This window comes from Scyliorhinus torazame, chromosome 21, assembly GCF_047496885.1.
Source record: "Scyliorhinus torazame isolate Kashiwa2021f chromosome 21, sScyTor2.1, whole genome shotgun sequence".
Classification (NCBI taxonomy): domain Eukaryota; kingdom Metazoa; phylum Chordata; class Chondrichthyes; order Carcharhiniformes; family Scyliorhinidae; genus Scyliorhinus; species Scyliorhinus torazame.
The window spans coordinates 124,432,021-124,455,054 of NC_092727.1; the positions used below are offsets into that span (position 1 = coordinate 124,432,021).

General features: G+C 53.5%; 1 protein-coding gene across 1 annotated transcript in view; it reads right to left on the reverse strand.

The window, feature by feature from the left end:
• LOC140398613 (protein AF-10-like) overlaps positions 1-23,034 on the reverse strand; it is a 243,298-nt gene that overhangs the window by 151,605 nt on the left and 68,659 nt on the right.

The following is a 23,034-nucleotide window of genomic DNA, read 5'->3' on the forward strand; positions in this document are numbered from 1 at the left end:
AATCTGTTTATGACTGAAGGCTAAATATTGGGCCGGTCAGCAGAGATGCCGCCTCTGTTCTTCGAAATAGTGCTGCGGGCATGGTGGCACAGTGGTTAGCACTGCTGCTTCACGGCGCCGATGATCCCGGACCCGGGTCACTGTCCGTGTGGAGTATGCACATTCTCCCCGTGTCAGCGTGGGTCTCACCTCCACAACCCAAAGATGGAGGAACCCAAAGTTAGGAGGAACCTCTTCACCCAAAGGGTTGTGAATCTATGGAATTCCTTGCCCAGTGAAGCAGTAGAGGCTCCTTCATTAGATGTTTTTAAGATAAAGATAGATAGTTTTTTGAAGAATAAAGGGATTAAAGGTTATGGTGTTCGGGCCGGAAAGTGGAGCTGAGTCCACAGAAAATCAGCCATGATCTCATTGAATGGTGGAGCAGGCGCGAGGGGCCAGATGGCCTACTCCTGCTTCTTGTTCTTTATGTTCTTATGTGCAGGCTAGGTGGATTGGCCACGCTAAATTGCCCCTTAATTGGAAGAATATGAATTGGGTATTTAGATTTTTAGAAAAAAAAAAGAAACAGTGCTGCAGGATCTATTTATCTATCCAGACAGGCCTTGGTTTAACGCCTCCTGCAAATGACTGCACATCTGACAGTGCAGCACTCCCTTAGCACCAAATTTTGGTACTCAAGCCCGAGAGTAGGAAATGAACACAGACCTTGTGATTCGGAGGCAAGAGTGCCACCAACTGTGCTGGAACCCGGCTACACAAATGCGATCTTGATGGTAGGCCAGCTCAACCAGGTAGCTGATTATAGCCAGGGCCATGGTAAAGGAGCTCTAATTGGAGCTGTTATAGTTGGAGCTATTATAGCCAGGGCCATATTTTTTATTAAAAGAGTAACAAATATATACAAGGCCAAATGTTAGAAACACTCATTTTGTGTTGGAGAAACAGGATGTCTGGGCAGCTGACAGCCTAACCAGGGCGCAATTAGGGGAGGGCTAGGTCAGCTAGTGTTCTCCTGCCCATTGGGATTCAACAGTGAATGAGGACATGTTAGTCCAGGATAACCTCCTTGGCCAAATAGTGAGCCAGCTTTCTGATTAAATGCTTGTTCCGTGAAGGCCGAATCAAGCTGCACAATGGAATGCAGCGTAGCCAAATGACCAGGCCTTTGCACAAGTCTCTGGATTTATAGGTGAAGGTGGGAGGAGCAGGAGTTACCAGCCCTTGCAGAACACATCTGAGCAGCGTCTGGATCTTCAAATAACATCCCTAAAACAGGTAATCAGCTCATTATTACACTGCTGTTCTGGGAGCTTGCTGTGCACAAATTGACTATCACATTTCCTGCACTATGACTGTGGCTGAACTTTGAAAGTACATTGTCGACTGTGAAAATTCCAGGAGGTCGCGGAAGATGCTACATAAATGCAAGTCCTTCTTATCCTTCTCTCAAGGGGAAAAAAAATCAACTTGTAAAGTGCCAACGCAGCCGGTTCAGGTAACAGGCAGCTCATTCACAACAATAGTCCTGCAATATCACTGGGGTACGAGGAACATATGTTGTCCCAGGTTCTGATCCTGGTCTCAGCCGAGCTGTTACAAATTGGGTTACGTTGTCACTGGGGTAGGGATAGTTGGGCGGGGTGGGGAATGGGGGGGGAGAAGAGGGGGGAGAGGAGGAGAGAGAGCGAGAGAGGGGGGGGGGGAAGAGAGAGAGAGGAATGAAGAGAGAGAGAGGGGGGGGGAAGAGAAAGAGAGGGGGGGGGAAGAGAAAGAGAGGGAGGGAAGAGAAAGAGAGGGGAGAGATAAAGAGGGGAGAGATAAAGAGGGGAGAGAGAAAGAGGGGGGGAGAGAGAAAGAGGGGGGGAGAGAGAAAGAGGGGGGGAGAGAGAAAGAGGGGGGAGAGAAAGAGGGGGGAGAGAAAGAGGGGGGAGAGAAAGAGGGGGGGAGAGAAAGAGGGGGGAGAGAAAGAGGGGGGGAGAGAAAGAGGAGGGAGAGAAAGAGGGGGGGAGAAAGAGGGGGGAGAAAGAGGGGGGAGAAAGAGGGGGGAGAAAGGGGGAGGAGAGAAAGAGGGGGAGAGAAAGAGGGGGGAGAGAAAGAGGGGGGGAGAGAAAGAGGGGGGCGAGAAGGAGGGGGGCGAGAAGGAGGGGGGCGAGAAGGAGGGGGGGCGAGAAGGAGGGGGGGCGAGAAGGAGGGGGGGCGAGAAGGAGGGGGGGCGAGAAGGAGGGGGGGCGAGAAGGAGGGGGGGCGAGAAGGAGGGGGGGCGAGAAGGAGGGGGGGGCGAGAAGGAGGGGGGGCGAGAAAGGAGGGGGGGCGAGAAAGAGGGGGGGCGAGAAAGAGGGGGGCGAGAAAGGGGGGGGCGAGAAAGGGGGGGGCGAGAAAGGGGGGGAGCGAGAAAGGGGGGGAGCGAGAAAGGGGGGGAGCGAGAAAGGGGGGGGCGAGAAAGAGGGGGGCGAGAAAGAGGGGGGGCGAGAAAGAGGGGGGGCGAGAAAGAGGGGGGGCGAGAAAGAGGGGGGGCGAGAAAGAGGGGGGGCGAGAAAGAGGGGGGGCGAGAAAGAGGGGGGGCGAGAAAGAGGGGGGGCGAGAAAGAGGGGGGGCGAGAAAGAGGGGGGCGAGAAAGAGGGGGGGCGAGAAAGAGGGGGGGCGAGAAAGAGGGGGGGCGAGAAAGAGGGGGGGCGAGAAAGAGGGAGGGCGAGAAAGAGGGAGGGCGAGAAAGAGGGAGGGCGAGAAAGAGGGAGGGCGAGAAAGAGGGAGGGCGAGAAAGAGGGGGGGCGAGAAAGAGGGGGGGAGAAAGAGGGGGGCGAGAAAGAGGGAGGGTCGAGAAAGAGGGAGGGTCGAGAAAGAGGGAGGGTCGAGAAAGAGGGAGGGTCGAGAAAGAGGGAGGGGTGAGAAAGAGGGGGCGAGAAAGAGGGGGGGCGAGAAAGAGGGGGGCGAGAAAGAGGGGGGGCGAGAAAGAGGGGGGGCGAGAAAGAGGGGGGGCGAGAAAGAGGGGGGGCGAGAAAGAGGGGGGGCGAGAAAGAGGGGTGTGCGAGAAAGAGGGGGGGCGAGAAAGGGGGGGGCGAGAAAGAGGGGTGTGCGAGAAAGAGGGGGGGCGAGAAAGAAGGGGGGCGAGAAAGAGGGGGGGCGAGAAAGAGGGGGGGCGAGAAAGAGGGGGGGCGAGAAAGAGGGAGGGCGAGAAAGAGGGGGGGCGAGAAAGAGGGGGGGCGAGAAAGAGGGGGGCGAGAAAGAGGGGGGGCGAGAAAGAGGGGGGGCGAGAAAGAGGGGGGCGAGAAAGAGGGGGGGCGAGAAAGAGGGGGGGCGAGAAAGAGGGGGGCGAGAAAGAGGGGGGGGCGAGAAAGAGGGGGGCGAGAAAGAGGGGGGGGCGAGAAAGAGGGGGGGCGAGAAAGAGGGGGGGCGAGAAAGAGGGGGGGCGAGAAAGAGGGGGGGCGAGAAAGAGGGGGGGCGAGAAAGAGGGGGGGCGAGAAAGAGGGGGGGCGAGAAAGAGGGGGGGCGAGAAAGAGGGGGGGGCGAGAAAGAGGGGGGGCGAGAAAGAGGGGGGGCGAGAAAGAGGGGGGGCGAGAAAGAGGGGGGGCGAGAAAGAGGGGGGGCGAGAAAGAGGGGGGGCGAGAAAGAGGGGGGGCGAGAAAGAGGGGGGCGAGAAAGAGGGGGGGCGAGAAAGAGGGGGGGCGAGAAAGAGGGGGGCGAGAAAGAGGGGGGGCGAGAAAGAGGGGGGGGCGAGAAAGAGGGGGGGCGAGAGAAAGAGTGGGGGGAAAGAATGAGTGGGGGGAAAGAATGAGTGGGGGGAAAGAATGAGTGGGGGGAAAGTGGGGGGAAAGAATGAGTGGGGGGAAAGAATGAGTGGGGGGAAAGAATGAAGTGGGGGGAAAGAAAGAGTGGGGGGAAAGAAAGAGTGGGGGGAAAGAAAGAGGGGGGAAAGAAAGAGTGGGGGAAAGAAAGAGTGGGGGGTGAGAGAGAGGGGGTGAGAGAGAGGGGGTGAGAGAGAGGGGGTGAGAGAGAGGGGTGAGAGAGAGGGGTGAGAGAGAGGGGGAAGAGGGGGAAAGAGAGAGAGGGGAAAGAGAGAGAGGGGGGAAGAGAGAGAGGGGGAAGAGAGAGAGAGAGAGGGGAGGAAGAGAGAGCGGGGGGGAAGAGAGAGAGGGGGGAAGAGAGAGAGGGGGGAAGAGAGATGGGGGGGAAGAGAGAGGGGGAAAGGGAGAGGGGGAAAGGGAGAGGGGGAAAGGAGAGGGGGAAAGGAGAGGGGGAAAGGGAGAGGGGGGAAAGGGGAGAGATGGGAAAGAGAGGGGGGAAGAGAGAGAGGGGGAAGAGAGAGAGGGGGGAAGAGAGGGGGGAAGAGAAAGAGGGGGAAGAGAAAGAGGGGGAAGAGAGAGGGGCGGAAGAGAGGGGGAAAGGGAGAGGGGGAAAGGGAGAGGGGGGAAGGGAGAGGGGGGAAGGGAGAGGGGGGAAAGGGAGAGATGGGAAAGAGAGGGGGGAAGAGAGAGAGGGGGAAGAGAGAGAGGGGGAGGAGAGAGAGGGGGGGAAGAGAGAGGGGGAAGAGAGAGAGGGGGAAGAGAGAGGGGGGGAAGAGAGGGGAAGAGAGAGGGGGAAAGGGAGGGGGGGAAAAGGGAGAGATGGGAAAGAGAGGGGGGAAGAGAGAGAGGGGGAGAAGAGAGAGGGGGAAGAGAGAGAGGGGGGAAGAGAGAGGGGGGAGGAGAGAGGGGGAGGAGAGAGGGGGGAGGAGAGAGGGGGGGAGGAGAGAGGGGGGGAGGAGAGAGGGGGAAGAGAGAGAGGGGGAAGAGAGAGAGGGGGGAAGAGAGAGAGGGGGAAGAGAGAGGGGGGGAAGAGGGGGGGAAGAGAGAGGGGGGAAGAGAGAGAGGGGGAAAGGGAGAGAGGGGGAAAGGGAGAGAGGGGGAAAGGGAGAGAGGGGAAAGGGAGAGGGGGGGAAAGGGAGAGGGGGAAGCGAGAGGGGGGGAAGCGAGAGGGGGAAGCGAGAGGGGGGAAGCGAGAGGGGGGAAGCGAGAGGGGGAAGCGAGAGGGGGGAAGCGAGAGGGGGGGAAGCGAGAGGGGGGAAGCGAGAGGGGGGAAGCGAGAGGGGGGAAGCGAGAGGGGGGAAGCGAGAGGGGGGAAGCGAGAGGGGGGGAAGCGAGAGGGGGGAAGCGAGAGGGGGGGAAGCGAGAGGGGGGAAGCGAGAGGGGGGGAAGCGAGAGGGGGGGAAGCGAGAGGGGGGGAAGCGAGAGGGGGGGAAGCGAGAGGGGGGGAAGCGAGAGGGGGGGAAGCGAGAGGGGGGGAAGCGAGAGGGGGGGAAGCGAGAAGGGGGGGAAGCGAGAAGGGGGGGAAGCGAGAAGGGGGGGAAGCGAGAGGGGGGGAAGCGAGAGGGAGGGTGGGAAAGAGAGAGGGGTGGGAAAGAGAGAGGGGGAAGAGAGAGGGGGGGAAGAGAGAGGGGGGGAAGAGAGAGGGGGGAAGAGAGAGGGGGAAGAGAGAGGGGGGAAGAGAGAGGGGGGGGAAGAGAGAGGGGGGGGAAGAGAGAGGGGGGGAAGAGAGAGAGGGGGGGAAGAGAGAGAGGGGGGGAAGAGAGAGAGGGGGGGAAGAGAGAGAGGGGGGGAAGAGAGAGAGGGGGGGAAGAGAGAGAGGGGGGGAAGAGAGAGGGGGGGAAGAGAGAGAGGGGGGAAGAGAGAGAGGGGGGAAGAGAGAGAGGGGGGAAGAGAGAGAGGGGGGGAAGAGAGAGAGGGGGGAAGAGAGAGGGGGGAAGAGAGAGGGGGGGGAAGAGAGAGGGGGGGAAGAGAGAGGGGGGGAAGAGAGAGGGGGGAAGAGAGAGGGGGGGAAGAGAGAGGGGGGGAAGAGAGAGGGGGAAGAGAGAGGGGGGGAAGAGAGAGGGGGGGGAAGAGAGAGGGGGGGAAGAGAGAGGGGGGAAGAGAGAGGGGGGGAAGAGAGAGGGGGGGAAGAGAGAGGGGGGGAAGAGAGAGGGGGGGAAGAGAGACGGGGGGGGGAAGAGAGACGGGGGGGAAGAGAGACGGGGGGGAAGAGAGACGGGGGGGAAGAGAGACGGGGGGGAAGAGAGACGGGGGGGAAGAGAGACGGGGGGGAAGAGAGACGGGGGGGAAGAGAGACGGGGGGAAGAGAGACGGGGGGGAAGAGAGACGGGGGGGAAGAGAGACGGGGTGGGGAAGAGAGACGGGGGGGGGAAGAGAGACGGGGGGGGAAGAGAGACGGGGGGGGGAAGAGAGACGGGGGAAGAGAGACGGGGGGGGAAGAGAGACGGGGGGGGGGAAGAGAGACGGGGGGGGGAAGAGAGAGGGGGGAAGCGAGAGGGGGGGGAAGCGAGAGGGGGGAAGCGAGGGGGGGGAAGCGAGGGGGGGGAAGCGAGAGGGGGGAAGCGAGAGGGGGGGAAGCGAGAGGGGGGGAAGCGAGAGGGGGGGAAGCGAGAGGGGGGGAGCGAGAAGGGGGGGAAGCGAGAAGGGGGGGAAGCGAGAAGGGGGGGAAGCGAGAGGGGGGGGAAGCGAGAGGGAGGGGAGGAGAGATAGAGGGGGTGGGAAAGAGAGAGGGGTGGGAAAGAGAGAGGGGGAAGAGAGAGGGGGGGAAGAGAGAGGGGGGGAAGAGAGAGGGGGGGAAGAGAGAGGGGGGGGGGGGGAAAAAGAGAGACGGGGGGGGGAAGAGAGACGGGGGGGGGGAAGAGGGGAAGAGAGACGGGGGGGGAAGAGAGACGGGGGGGGAAGAGAGACGGGGGGGGGGAAGAGAGACGGGGGGGGGGGGAAGAGAGACGGGGGGGAAGAGAGACGGGGGGGGGGGGAAAGAGAGACGGGAGGGGGAAGAGAGACGGAGGGGGAAGAGAGACGGGGGGGGGAAGAGAGACGGGGGGGGGGAAGAGAGACGGGGGGGGGGGAGAGAGACGGGGGGGGGGAAGAGAGACGGGGGGGGGGAAGAGAGACGGGGGGGGGGAAGAGAGACGGGGGGGGGGAAGAGAGACGGGGGGGGGGGAAGAGAAACGGGGGGGGGGGAAGAGAAACGGGGGGGGGGGAAGAGAGACGGGGGGGGAAGAGAGACGGGGGGGGAAGAGAGACGGGGGGGGAAGAGAGACGGGGGGGGAAGAGAGACGGGGGGGGAAGAGAGACGGGGGGGGAAGAGAGACGGGGGGGGAAGAGAGACGGGGGGGGGAAGAGAGACGGGGGGGGGAAGAGAGACGGGGGGGGGAAGAGAGACGGGGGGGGAAGAGAGACGGGGGGGGGAAGAGAGACGGGGGGGGGGGAAGAGAGACGGGGGGGGGAAGAGAGACGGGGGGGGAAGAGAGACGGGGGGGGAAGAGAGACGGGGGGGGGAAGAGAGACGGGGGGGGGGGAAGAGAGACGGGGGGGGAAGAGAGACGGGGGGGGAAGAGAGACGGGGGGGGAAGAGAGACGGGGGGGGGAAGAGAGACGGGGGGGGGAAGAGAGACGGGGGGGGGGAAGAGAGACGGGGGGGGGGGGAAGAGAGACGGGGGGGGGGGAAGAGAGACGGGGGGGGGGGGGAAGAGAGACGGGGGGGGGGAGAGAGAGACGGGGGGGGGGAAGAGAGACGGGGGGGGGAAGAGAGACGGGGGGGGGGGAAGAGAGACGGGGGGGGGAAGAGAGACGGGGGGGGGGAAGAGAGACGGGGGGGGGGGGAAGAGAGACGGGGGGGGGGAAGAGAGACGGGGGGGGGGGAAGAGAGACGGGGGGGGAAGAGAGACGGGGGGGGGAAGAGAGACGGGGGGGGGGAAGAGAGACGGGGGGGGAAGAGAGACGGGGGGGGAAGAGAGACGGGGGGGGAAGAGAGACGGGGGGGGGAAGAGAGACGGGGGGGGGAAGAGAGACGGGGGGGGAAGAGAGACGGGGGGGGGAGAGAGACGGGGGGGGGGAAGAGAGACGGGGGGGGGGGGAAGAGAGACGGGGGGGTAAGAGTGACGTGGGGGGGGAAGAGAGACGGGGGGGGGGGGGGAAGAGAGACGGGGGGGGGGGGAAGAGAGACGGGGGGGGGGGGAAGAGAGACGGGGGGGGAAGAGAGACGGGGGGGGGGGAAGAGAGACGGGGGGGGGGGAAGAGAGACGGGGGGGGGAAAGAGAGACAGGGGGGGGGGAAGAGAGACAGGGGGGGGGGAAGAGAGACGGGGGGGGGGGGAAGAGAGACGGGGGGGGGAAAGAGAGACGGGGGGGGGAAAGAGAGACGGGGGGGGGAAAGAGAGACGGGGGGGGGGAAAGAGAGACGGGGGGGGGGAAAGAGAGACGGGGGGGGAAAGAGAGGCGGGGGGGGGAAGAGAGGCGGGGGGGGGAAGAGAGGCGGGGGGGGGGAAGAGAGGTGGGGGGGGAAGAGAGGCGGGGGGGGGGAAGAGAGGCGGGGGGGGAAGAGAGGCGGGGGGGGAAGAGAGGCGGGGGGGGAAGAGAGGCGGGGGGGGAAGAGAGGCGGGGGGGGAAGAGAGACGGGGGGGGGAAAGAGAGACAGGGGGGGAAGAGAGACGGGGGGGGGAAGAGAGACGGGGGGGAAGAGAGACGGGGGGGAAGAGACGGGGGGGAAGAGAGACGGGGGGGGGGGAAGAGAGACGGGGGGGGGGGAAGAAAGAGAGCTCACAGTCAATAATGTGCCTTTGGGAGATGTACAGGGAGGGGGGTGAAGGTGCTAAATATAACTCCACAAGGATGTTTCATCTTTATTAAAAAAGGGAGGATAAATTGCTAAAACAGAGAAAGACATTCAGCACTGAGGACGGGTTAAAAAGCCTGCAGGAACCCTGTTAATCAATCACAAGTCACTTGCTTGCAAGGCTGCCATGAATAAAGAGCCTATCCCATAATCCCAGCCAATTTCTGTAGATCATGTTTCCAGGCTGCTGTTGCTATACACAGAGAAGAAATTGGGGTGTGTGTGTGTGGGGGGGGGGTTGTTGGCGGAGAGGAGAGGGTTCTTTACCGAGAAACACAGCTCCTTGGACATGGGCCAATGCAGCGACTGACGAGATGCAGCAGCATCGACAGCACTGGGGCTTCGACACATTCAATCTGTACAGAACGGCTTTTAAATCACAGCAGATGCTCGCTAAAAATAAATCGCTTGGCACTACACTGCGGTTGCCTGGGAAATTTCCTGGAGTGTATAAATGTTTGGAGACCATCCAGGGTTTGTATATAACCTGTGACTACAATGATTTCATTCAAAAATGAAGAATGGGGGGTGTCAGAGGAAAAAAAAGACTCGCAAAAATATATACTTTTAAATCTTGCAGAATTGTTTTCATTACCCGAGAAAGACAATGTTGCATTAAAGTTGTACAACACGGGCAGCACGGTGGCGCAGTGGTTAGCATTGCTGCCTTCACGGCGCCGAGGTCCCAGGCTCGATCCCCGGCCTCTGGGTCACTGTCCGTGTGGAGTTTGCACATTCTCCCCGTGTTTGCGTGGGTTTCGCCCCACAACCCCAAAGATGTGCAGGATAAGTGGATTGGCCACGCTAAATTGCCCTTTAATTGGAAAAAATGAATTGGGTACTCTAAATTTAGAAAAATAAAGTTGTACAACACAGAAAAGAGGCCATTCAGTCCATCGACCGTTTGCTGGCTACCCCTGCTCTGTCCATACAACCCTGCATATATATCTACACCACACTTTCTGCCACAAACACGGACTATGTGCAGCTCCAAAGTCACCCTGCCCCGTTTTATATCTATGTCCCTTGGTTATTGACCGCCGCAAGTGAGATAGATTAAAAGAGCCTATATAGGCCCCTTACTCGTGACGGGGGATAGGTCCTTCCTTTCCACTCTATCTAGGCCCCTCAATTAAATCTCCCCTCAACCTCCTCTGTTCAAAGCAGCTTGATCAATCTTTCCTCATAGCAAAAATTCTCCATTCTGACAACAGCCTGAAGGAAGGTTTGCAGAGGATATCCAAAAACCTGACTCTGAAGTGGAAATATTTTTTTTAAAGTATTTATTCATCCATGGGATATTGATGTGTGCATTTATTGCCCCATCCTCATTTGCCCTGGAGAACGTGGTGGCGAGCTGCCTTCCCGAATCACTGCAATCAAAGTGGTGTAGTACAGCCTCAGTGCTGCGAGAGATTGAGGTCCAGGATTTTGCCCCAGTGAAGAAACGGCAACATATTTCCAAGTGGGGAGGGTGTGGTGGGAATCTGCCTTAAAGGATGGTAAGAGGCAGGAACCATCAACATTTAAGAAACATTCATATGAGTACTTGAAAAGCGATAGAATACAAAAGTATTACCAAGGCTAGAAAATGGGATTAGATTAGATTGCTTGATGGTCAGCATGCACACAATGGGCCGAAGGGCTACTTTTTTGTGCTGTGTGAGGCTCTATGACTTGATGACTCTATGGTGAACGGGGTGCCAATCAAGTGGACTGCTTTGTCCTGGATATTGCTGAATGCCCAATGTTGCTGGAGCTGGACCTAGTCCGACAAAGTGGAGAGTATTCCAACACACTTGCATGTCATAAATGGTGGACAGGGGCAGCACGGCGGCACAGTGGTTAGCACTGCTGTCTCACGGCGCCGAGGTCCCAGGTTCGATCCCGGGCCCGGGTCACTGGCGTGTGGAGTTTGCACGTTCTCCCCGTGTCTGTGTAGGTTTCGCTCCCTGAAACCCAAAGATGTGCAGGGTTGGTGGATTGGCCACACTAAACTGTCCCTTAATGCAAAAAATGAATTGGGTACTCTAAATTTAAAAAATTTAAAATGGTGGACAGACTTTGGAGAGTCAGGTGGAGAGTTATTGGCTGTAGAATTCCCACTCTCTGACCTGCGCTTGTAGTGCACACAGGTACTCATGCGGCTGGTCTAGTTGAGGCTTTGGTCAATTAGGACCTCCAGGATGTTGATGGTGGGGGATTGCACAATGGTAATACTACTGAATGTCAAGGGGAGGTGGTTATCTGTTCAGAGGTGCTCATTGCTTGCCATTTAGGGTGCGAATGGTATTTCCACTTATCCAAGCCTAAATGTTGTCCGGCTCTTGCTGCATGCGGGGGCTCAACACGTTAGTTACTGTTTGATTCAGGGAGCCACCTCATTTTGTGGAGAATATACTTTGAAACATTTCCCAAGCTGGTAATTACTCATTTACAGTGAATGTAAAAGCATTGCCTATCCCCCCCCAACCATGTCGGCTCTGGTTCAGCTCACTGGGCTAAATCGCGGGCTTTTAAAGCAGACCAAGGCAGGCCAGCAGCACGGTTCAATTCCCGTACCAGCCTCCCTGAACAGGCGCCGGAATGTGGCGACTAGGGGCTTTTCACAGTAACTTCATTTGAAGCCTACTTGTGACAATAAGCGATTTTCATTTCATTTCACTTCATTTCATTGCTTTCTTCCGTGATCACGATACCTTGTCTCAAATTTAGCATCCTAATTTATAGACTGTTGCGATGGTCAGGACAATGCTTCAAAACTGGATCACACCATGATACTCAGCGACAGTTCCTCCTGCTCTTTCTCACCCAATTAAATGATCATGTAGGGCTGGTCCGCTGTCTTTCACCCGCAATCCAACATTTTACAGTAAAATCGAAAGTCTTCAATTAAAAATAAAATTGTTTTCCTCTTTGGTAACTCACAGCAGTGTCCTGGAGAACAAACTTTAGTCTCCAGGGCACTCCTGCTGTGTTGGCAACTCCATCTTTACATCACTGAGAATGTTAAACCTCCTCAGTATGGCGTGCCAAATGAGATTATGCCCTCTGGCCCTGGACCTGAACCTAAAATATTCTGATCACAGAGGTTGCTAGCTTTAGAGTTATGCTCTGGGCAACATTCTGCATTCCAGGTAATTTTTTAAATAATAAATGTAATTAGATGAAAGTATTGGTTTCATCATCGTTGACAGGGGATATGTTTGCACAGAAACTGGGCAGGTGACAGGTGTCTCAGGGCAGGTGGGGAAGGGAGCCTGAAGTGGAAATGATTTTTAAAAAAATTTAGAGTACCCAATTCATTTTTTTCAAGTAAGTGGCAATTTAGCGTAGCCAATCCACCTAACCTTCACATCTTTGGGTAGTGGGGGCGAAACCCATGCAAACACGGGGAGAATGTGCAAACTCCACGCGGAAGGTGACCCACAGCCGGATTGAACCTGCGGCCTCAGCGCCATGAGGCAGCAGTGCTAACCAGAGGGGAAATAATTGATAAAGAGGGGAGAGGCGGGATGTTGCCACAGTGGTTAGCACTGCTGCCTCACGGCACCGAGGACCCGGGTTCGATCCCGGCTCTGGGTCACTGTCCGTGTGGAGTTTGCACATTCTCCCTGTGTCTGCGTGGGTTTCACCCCCACAACCCAAAGATGTGCAGGGTAGGTGGATTGGCCACGCTAAATTGTCCCTTAATTGGAAAATAAATTTTTCAAACGTTTTTAAAGGGGTATTTTTTTAAGAAATGGTAGCTAAAGTTTCACTTCGCCAAAAGATCATAATATTTTAAGCGCAGGTTCTGTCACAAGTATATTGAGTTTCTGTAATTTTTTTCAATATAAATTTAGAGTACCCAATTCATTTTTTCCAATTAAGGGGCAATTTAGCGTGGCCAATCCACCTCCCCTGCACACCTTTGAGTTGTGGGGGCGAGACCCACGCAGACACGGGGAGAATGTGTAAACTCCACACGGACAGTGACTCAGAGCCGGGATCGAACCTGGGATCTCGGCGCCATGAGACAGCAGTGCTAACCACTGCGCCACCGTGCTGCCCTTAGTTTCTCTGTAATCTTTAACAATAACACGGCACTGGAATCCAGGCTCACCCACGATCCAAGCTCAAAGTAACAAGGATGGCAAGATTCCACCATCTCCCACCATTCGAGGTCTTCAAATTGAGCATTAATTTGGCACACAGACTGGTAGGCATGTTGTAGAACATACGAAATAGGAGTAGGCCATTCGGCCGCTCAAGTCTGCTCAGCCATTCAATAAGATCAATGCTGATCTGTTTGGTGTTGTGCTCCACATTCCCTGCCTAACCGCCCCCCCCATTCCCTGCCTAACCGCGCCCCCCCCCCCCCCCCCACCCCCGAGAATCCATCTGCCTTTGCCTTAAAAATATTTGGTGATTCCGCTTCCATCGCCTTCTAAGGCAGAGAGTTCCAAAGCAACATTTTAAATATTAAAGACATCTAATTTACTAAGAAACCAAAGCAAGTACACCAATGAAGTTCACAAATGGCCAAGTATAATCTCAGCGGGTTATTTATAGGTGATGCCTGCTCGACACTTCTAAAAAATGTTTTGATATCGCTATTTTCATCCGTACTGATTATACTAAAGCAGGTTACCATTCTTAATTGTATCCAGGAATATGTTTTAATGCAAGGATTACAAAATAAACAATTAAAGTCTATCATGCTGTCGGATTGTGCTGGCTCAGGATGAGGATTATGCAAGATATCTTTGGACAGAAAGTTGAACAGGAGTTGAACAATCGCATTTCAAGCACATTTCTGATTGCTGTTCATTTCCAAAGGGAGCTCTACCTTAGCGAATTGACCATAGAAGCAAGTTCCATATAGCTTAAACTTTCTAACAACATTCCCAAAGACACCAATTCCATTTTTAATTAACTCCAGTACTAATTCCTTTTCAAAAAGAACACTATTTTCTTCTGTCACATGCTCCATTTTCAAGTTACTGTGACAACTATCCCTTTAATGTGGTCACGCCACTCATTGCTGTTTGAAGTTGCCCTTATGATGCGTCACATGACATGAAATATACAGGGCAAAACACAGAGATGAAAGCTTTCAACTGCAAAGCCAAAACACAACAGGAGGGTCTATCTTAAGAAGAAAATTGTTTGTCACACATTGCTAGGAGCTGCAATAGGGTTGATGCACAGTGTCAGGACTTGGGGCCAATCCAAGCATGCACATAGAAACTTCCAACATCTTATCTCCCCCGCCCCCAATCCACTCCTCCAGCCAATTTTGCCCATACCTCTCAAGATTCTGAATCTTCAGGAAGCACATTGTTTTTTGTATTTTATAAATTTAGAGTATCCAATTCATTTTTTCCGATTAAGGGGCAATTTAGCGTGGCCAATTCACCTACTCTGCACATCTTTTGGGTTGTGGGGGCGAAACCCACGCAACACGGGGAGAATGTGCAAACTCCACACGGAGAGACCCAGAGCTGGAATTGAACCTGGGACCTCAGCGCCGTGAGGCAGCAGGAAGCACACATGTGGAACTTGCACCCCCAAATAGCAGCAGACGATGGATCAACTGAAATATTCAATACTGAAATCAATAGACTTTAATTGATTTGAGGTACAAGTTAGCCATCGTCCAATTAAAATGGCTGAACAAACTCAGGATGTTGAGAGGCCAGGTCCTGTTGTTATTTTCCTACAGAGGGACAGTCTTACAGATGCTGCCAGAACTGTTACGTTGCCAAAATAATCTTCCCAGAGTGAGCTGAGAACCAGAGTTCTTTCAGTGTGATTGGCACCACACAAGAGAGACACGATACAAGAGCAGGTATTGGCATTCATTGACGGACGATGCTCCAGCCAGTGTTGCAGCTTAATCCAAGCTCTGTGAACTTGATGAAGTCCATGGATCTGGTAACTTCCTCCTCCGCACAAATCAGTTCCACACAACATGATGCATTCATCTACTGAGCCATGGCGAAAAGGCACGATTCCTATATTTTTTTCCAGACGGTTAATTTCACCCAGATTACTTTGATGTACAACAACTTGCTTTTATAGAGCACTTTTAACCTAGCGAGATGTCCCAAGGCCCTTCAAGGAAACGTTGTCAGACAAAGTTTTACTGAGACAAAGAGGGGTATTGGGACTGCGCCAAAAGTTTGCTCAAAGAGGTAAGCTGCAAGGGTCATTGTAAAGGAAGAGAGAGAGACGTACAGGGTTCGGGAGGGGTGAGGCTCTCACAACTTCAGGCCTCAGGCAGCAGTGAAAATCAGGAATGCCCAAACAGCCAGAATTTTGTGGAGCACTGATAGATACCCAACATTTGTAGGGTTGGTGGACATTCGAGAGAGAGGGAGGGACAAGGCTATGGGACGATTTGAAAACAAGGATGAAGCAACATGGGGGGAGTAATTACGCTAGCGGGGAGCCTAGCGGGGGAGGGGGGGGAGGGGGGGAATTACTGGGTTGCTGCTGCTGGGGAAAGGGGGGAGTGGGTGCGGGAAAGGATGGGCGGGGGGGCACCGTCTGGGAGAAATACAGCCGCGTGGGAACTGGGCGAGAAGCTGGAAAAAGATGATGGCTAACCGGCAAGGGGGGGGGGGGGGTGGGAAGCCCCCCAACTCGGCTGATCACGTGGAACGTGAGGGGGCTTAACGGGCCGATAAAGAGGGCATGAGTACTCGCACACCTTAAGAAACTTAAAGCAGATGTGGTCATGTTACAGGGAACGCACCTGAAACTGATAGATCAGGTTAGGTTGCGCAAAGGATGGGTAGGGCAGGTGTTCCATTCGGGGCTGGATGCGAAAAACAGGGGGGTGGCTATATTAGTGGGGAAGCGGGTAATGTTCGAGGCAAAGACTATAGTGGCGGATAACGGGGGCAGATACGTGATGGTGAGTGGCAAATTACAGGGAGAGATGGTGGTGTTGGTAAACGTGTATGCCCCGAATTGGGACGATGCCAATTTTATGAGGCGAATGCTGGGACGCATCCCAGACCTAGAGACCGGAAAGCTGATAATGGGGGGAGACTTTAACACGGTGTTGGAACCAAGGCTGGATAGGTCGAAGTCCAGGACTGGTAGGAGGCCGGCAGCAGCCAAGGTGCTTAAGGATTTTATGGAGCAGATGGGAGGGGTGGACCCGTGGAGATTCAGTAGACCTAGGAGTAAGGAGTTCTCGTTTTTCTCCTATGTCCATAAAGTCTATTCACGCATAGACTTTTTTGTGTTGGGTAGGGCATTGATCCAGAGGGTGAGGGGAACGGAATATACGGCTATAGCCATTTCGGATCATGCCCCACACTGGGTAGACTTGGAGATAGGGGAGGAAACAAGAGGGCGTCCACCCTGGAGAATGGATATGGGACTAATGGCGGATGAGGGGGTGTGCTTAAGGGTGAGGGGATGCATTGAAAAGTACTTGGAACTCAATGACAATGGGGAGGTTCAGGTGGGAGTGGTCTGGGAGGCGTTGAAGGCGGTGGTTAGGGGGGAGCTGATATCAATAAGGACACATAAAGGGAAGCAGGAGAGTAAGGAACGGGAGCGGTTGTTGCAAGAACTTTTGAGGGTGGACAGACAGTATGCGGAAGCACCGGAGGAGGGACTGTATAGGGAAAGGCAAAGGCTGCATGTGGAATTTGACTTGCTGACCACAGGCACTGCAGAGGCACAATGGAGGAAGGCGCAGGGTGTACAGTATGAATATGGAGAGAAGGCGAGCAGATTGCTGGCACACCAATTGAGGAAAAGGGGAGCAGCGAGGGAAATAGGGGGGGTGAGAGACGAAGATGGAGAGACGGAGCGGGGAGCGGAGAGAGTGAATGAAGTGTTTAAGACATTTTATAAAAAATTGTATGAAGCTCAACCCCCGGATGGGAGGGAGAGAATGATGGAGTTTTTGGATCGGCTGGAAATTCCCAAGGTGGAAGAGCAGGAAAGGATGGGATTGGGAGCACAGATCACGGTAGAAGAAGTGGTGAAAGGAATTAGGAACATGCAGACGGGAAAGGCCCCGGGACCGGACGGATTCCCAGTTGAATTTTACAGAAAATATTTGGACTTGCTCGCCCCGCTACTGACGAGGACCTTCAACGAGGCAAAGGAAAGGGGACAACTGCCCCCGACTATGTCAGAAGCAACGATATCGCTTCTTTTAAAGAAGGAAAAAGATCCGCTACAATGCGGGTCCTACAGACCAATCTCCCTCCTCAATGTAGATGCCAAGGTCTTGGCCAAGGTAATGGCAATGAGAATAGAGGAATGTGTCCCGGGGGTGGTTCATGAGGACCAAACTGGGTTTGTGAAGGGGAGACAGCTGAACACGAACATACGGAGGTTGTTAGGGGTAATGATGATGGCCCCACCAGAGGGTGAAACGGAGATAGTAGTGGCGATGGATGCCGAGAAAGCATTTGATAGAGTGAAGTGGGATTATCTGTGGGAGGTGTTGAGGAGATTTGGGTTCGGAGAGGGGTATGTTAGATGGGTGCAGCTGTTGTATAGGGCCCCAGTGGCGAGTGTGGTCACGAATGGACGGGGATCGGCATATTTTCGGCTCCATAGAGGGACAAGGCAGGGATGTCCTCTGTCCCCATTACTGTTTGCACTGGCGATTGAGCCCCTGGCGATAGCGCTGAGAGGTTCCAAGGGATGGAGGGGAATACTTAGGGGAGGAGAAGAACACTGGGTATCTTTATATGCGGATGATCTGCTACTATATGTGGCGGATCCAGCGGAGGGGATGCCAGAAATAATGCGGATACTTGGGGAGTTTGGGGATTTTTCAGGGTATAAATTGAACATGGGAAAGAGTGAGCTGTTTGTGGTGCATCCAGGGGAGCAGAGTAGAGAAATAGAAGACCTACCGTTGAGGAAGGTAACAAGAGACTTTCGTTACCTGGGGATCCAGATAGCTAAGAATTGGGGCACATTGCACAGGCTAAATTTGACGCGGTTGGTGGAACAGATGGAGGAAGATTTCAAGAGATGGGATATGGTAGCATTGTCAATGGCAGGGAGGGTGCAGGCAGTTAAGTTGGTGGTCCTCCCGAGATTCCTTTTTGTGTTTCAGTGTCTCCCGGTGGTGATCACGAAGGCTTTTTTCAAAAGGATAGAAAAGAGTATCATGGGTTTTGTTTGGGCCGGGAAGACTCCGAGAGTGAGGAAGGGATTCTTACAGCGTAGTAGGGATAGGGGGGGGCTGGCACTACCGAGCCTAAGTGAGTATTATTGGGCCGCTAATATTTCAATGGTGAGTAAGTGGATGGGAGAGGAGGAAGGAGCGGCGTGGAAGAGATTAGAGAGGGCGTCCTGTAGGGGGACCAGCCTGCAGGCTATGGTGACAGCCCCATTGCCGTTCTCACCAAGGAACTATACCACGAGTCCGGTGGTGGTAGCTACACTGAAGATTTGGGGACAGTGGAGACGACATAGGGGAAAGACCGGAGCACTGGGGGGGTCCCCGATAAGAAACAACCATAGGTTTGCCCCGGGGGGAATGGATGGGGGATATGGAATGTGGCAAAGAGCAGGTATAACGCAATTGAAAGATCTATTTGTGGATGGGAAGTTTGCGAGTCTGGGAGCGCTGACCGAGAAATATGGGTTGCCCCAAGGGAATGCATTCAGGTACATGCAATTGAGGGCTTTTGCGAGGCAGCAGGTGAGGGAATTCCCGCAGCTCCCGACACAAGAGGTGCAGGACAGAGTCATCTCAAAGAAATGGGTGGGGGACGGTAAGGTGTCGGATATATATAGGGAAATGAGAGACGAAGGGGAGACTATGATGGACGAACTAAAAGGGAAATGGGAAGAAGAGCTAGGGGAGGAGATTGAGGAGGGGATGTGGGCAGATGCCCTAAACAGGGTAAACTCGTCGTCCTCGTGCGCCAGGCTAAGCCTGATTCAGTTTAAGGTATTACACAGGGCACATATGACTGGAACACGGCTCAGTAAATTTTTTGGGGTGGAGGATAGGTGTGCGAGGTGCTCGAGAAGCCCAGCGAATCATACCCATATGTTTTGGTCATGCCCGGCACTACAGGGGTTTTGGATGGGGGTGACAAAGGTGCTTTCGAAAGTAGTAGGAGTCCGGGTCGAACCAAGCTGGGGGTTGGCTATATTTGGGGTTGCACAAGAGCCGGGAGTGCAGGAGGCGAAAGAGGCCGATGTTTTGGCCTTTGCGTCCCTAGTAGCCCGGCGCAGAATATTGCTAATGTGGAAAGAAGCCAAGCCCCCGGGGGTGGAGACCTGGATAAATGATATGGCGGGGTTCATAAAGTTAGAGCGGATTAAGTTCGTCCTAAGGGGGTCGGCTCAAGGGTTTACTAGGCGGTGGCAACCGTTCGTCGAATATCTTGCGGAAAGATAGATAGGGGAGAACAAAGAAGGCAGCAGCAGCGGCCCAGGACTTGGGGGGGGGGGGGGGGGGGGGGGATGGGGGGGGGGGGTGGCCTGAGACAAGGCAGTTGCCAATTAGGGCTAGTTTTTATTTTTTGTTATTTAATATTTATTTATTTGTTGTTGTTTTTGTTTAAATTTAAAAAAGGTCATTATTATCTGTATTGTTACAATGTTGTGTAAAGGATGCACAATGTACTGTGTTGGTTGACCAAAAATTTTCAATAAAATATTATTTTTAAAAAAAAATGAAAACAAGGATGCATTGATGGATCGGGAGCCAAATCAATTCTAAAAAGTCAAAACAGGGTGATGGGTGAGCAGCATGTGGTGCTCGTCAGGGTATAAGTAACCGAGTTCAGGTCAAGTTCCAGTTTGTCGAGGTAAGCTGGGGAGTCGTGGAATGGTGAAGCCTGGAACCTAGAAAAGGTCTGGATAGGGGTTTCAGCAGCAGATAGGTTTGGGTAGATACAGGGCTGATCATGCAGCAATACTGGATTTTTAAAATAAATTTAGAGTACCCAATTATTTGTTTCCCAATTAAGGACCAATTTTAGCGTGGCCAATCCATCTGCCCTGCACATCATTTTGGTGACAGCCATGGAGACACAGGAAGAATGTGCAAATTCCACACGGACAGTAACCCGGGGCTGGGATCAAACCCGGGACCTCGGCGCTATGAGGCAGCAGTGCTAACCACTGTGGCACCGTGCTGCCCCTGCAATACTGGATTTCTGTGATGTTGCTCTGACAGAAAAATGCATCAGTTATGAGGCAGTGCTTTTGAATCTAATATACTGGAGAAACTTGTACATTTATATAGAGAACAGGCAGATGGTGCATTAAAACGACGGACTACATATTTAACCGCAGGCTTAAACCACAAACCATTTTTCCACTCCATTGAACTCAGTGTCACCATTGTGTGTGCTCCCAGGATGTGTGGATTTAGTTTAGGATTTGGTCTTCTAGCTTTCTTGTCGAAAGCTTTACCCTTCACTGCTGCCATTAATTCTGCGGAGTATACCTCAAGAGCTTCATATCACGTGAACCCAAGCTGGCTGGGTGAAGCTGTTTACACAGAGTCATGCTATCAGTTGAAAGGGAGGACTCCTTATGCTGGTGTGTGGGAAGTTATGTACGGAATTAAACACTTTTTTTTTTTTTAAACTTGATTACAGCAAGTCTGAGAGAGCAGCTGGGTAGATGCCAGAGATCTCATCAATGGAGGTTTCACAAGTGGGAGGAAGAGCTGGGAGAGGTTATAGAGGAGGGGGTCTGGTGTGAGGTGCTCCGGAGAGTGAATGCCTCCACCTCATGTGCGAGGTTGGGGCTGATACAGCTGAAGGTGGTACATAGAGCACACCTCACGAGGGCGAGGATGAGCCGATTTTTTGAAGGAGTAGAGGATGTGTGTGAGCGTTGCGGGGGTGGCCCCGTTAATCACGTTCATATGTTTTGGTCCTGTCCAAAGCTAGGGGAGTACTGGAAGGAGGTGTTTAGGGTAATTTCCAAGGTGGTGAGTGTGAAACTGGACTCGGGTCCCCCGGGAGGCCATATTCGGGGTGCTGGACCAGCCAGGGTTGGAAACGGGTGCGGAGGCAGATGTCATAGCCTTCGCCTCGTTGATCGCCCGAAGGCGGATCCCTGCTGGGATGGAGAGCAGCCTCTCCACCCAGTGCCCTGGCGTGGCGGGGGGACCTGTTGGAATACTTGACCCTTGAGAAGGTTAGGTTCGAACTGAGGGGAAGCTCGGAGGGTTTCTACAAGTCATGGGCACTATTTATTATGCACTTTCAAGAACTGGATAACATCGAACATTAGTTGGGGGGGGGGGGGGGGAGCTGTGTAGATTAAGGGTGACTAAGGGTAATCCTTGATTCCTTTTTGTCATTTGTTTATGTAAACATGCGGGCTGATGTTTGGGGGTTGGTGGGCGGATGGGATCGTTGTTATTATGGGGATTGACATATCTTGCTTATTATTGTTTATTGTTAATGGGTGTAAATGCGGGAGAAAATGTGAAAAAGGAGAATAAAAATATTTTAAAAAAATAAAAATGGAGGTTTCACAATATATTCCCAACCGCAATCGGCACAAATGTGAACTTTACTTTTCTTCCCTCGTCTCTGGAAGCATTAATGTGAGGTAAAGACTCATTGGGCATTGGTGATCATTTTGTTCTTCACACATGTAAGACTCTGGACCTGTGTTGCCGTCATTGCCAATCTCAAAATTGCCCTTCACATAATAATAATATTAATCATTTATTGTCATAAGTAGGCTTCAATGGTGTTACTGTGAAAAGCCCCTAGTCGCCACATTCCAGCACCTGTTCGGGGAGTCTGGTACGGGAATTGAACCCGCACTGCTGGTCTTGTTCTGCATTACAAGCCAGCTGTTTAGCCCACTGTGCTAAACCGGCCCCGACCATGTGTCTCCTCATTCTCACTGAGCAGTGATCTAAAGTAGCAATGCCATCAACTTGTTACAGGACAGGATGTCGTTCTTCAGCCCGTTCTATCCATGCTGTCTCTTTGCAAGAGCAATTCACCTGGAGCCACTCCCTCACCTTCTCTCCCAATCACCTTAAATCAATGTTCTTGGGTTTCCGATCCTTTCACCAATGGGAATGCCTCTCTACTCGATCCAGACTCCTTGAAGATTTTCAACACCTCTATTAAATCTCCCCTCAACCTCGTCTTCTCCATGGACAACAGCCCCAGCTTCGCCAATTTACCCACGGAACTTAAGTTCCTGACTCTCGGAATCATTCCGGTGCAGCTTTTCTGCACCCACTCCAATGTCTTCACATCCTTCTGAAAGTGTAGTGTCAATAACTAGACACAATATTCCAATTGACATCTGGTTCACTAATGTCCTTCAGGGAAGGAAATCTGTCACCCGTACCTGGTCTGGCCTACATGTGGCTCCAGACCCACAGCAATGTGGTTGACGTTTAAATGCCCTCAGGGATGGGCAATAAATGCTGCCCCAACCATCGACGCCCGCATCCCATGAACTAATATTTTAAAAATTGAGGTTGTACCAGTATTTTCTACAATAACTTTTCTTCTTTCCAGCACAGGAGGCGGCCATTCAGCCCACTGTGTCTGCACCGGCTCCTAAAAGAGCTACCCTGCATGTCCCAATCTCCAGTCCTATCTCCGTAACCCTCTAAATTAATCACTTCCATATATGCATCCAGCTCTCTTTCAAAACCTCCTTAGAATCCACCTCCATCACTCTCCCAGGCAGTGCATTCCAAATCGCAACATCTCTCCCCGTAAAGACGTTTCTCCTCATACTACTCCTATCCCTCTTGCTGACCATCTTAAAATTGTGATCCCCCCCTAGTCACTGACTTACCAACTAGTGGAAACAGAATATGCTTCTTTACCCTGTCAAAACTGTTCATAATTTTGAACACCTCAATAAGTTCACCTCTTAATCTTCTCTGCTCCAAGGAGAACAAAACCAACTTCTCCAATCTTTCCTTGTATCTAAAATTCCTCTTTCCGAATGTCTTTCTAGTAAATCTCCTCTGCACTCACTCTCTGGGGCTTTAACATCCTTCCTTAAATAAGGTGCCCAGAACTGAACACAATACTCCAACATCTTTGCTTTCATGTTCTGTACCTTTATTTATAAAACCCAGGATTGTCCTATGCTTCATTAACCACTTTCCCAACGTGCCCTGCAGGCAAAATGAACTGAACATTCTGCTTAGACGCCAATGTCATGTTCCTTTCAGTGTCAAATGGCTCGCCATTATTTGAGACCTTCAAACTCAGTCGAGATCTGGACCAAATTTGGGATCTTTCTGGTCTATATTGGATGAGTTATACACTTAGCAGCCCACTTGCCAACTGGGTCATCTCAGCTTTTCTCTCAAAGTAGCACGTGTGTGTGTGTGTGTGTGTGCGTGTGTTGCAATAAACAGCAGACCATTTCCTAAGACGGCTGGTTGCTGCACACAGGTGAGAAAAGCCAACAATTG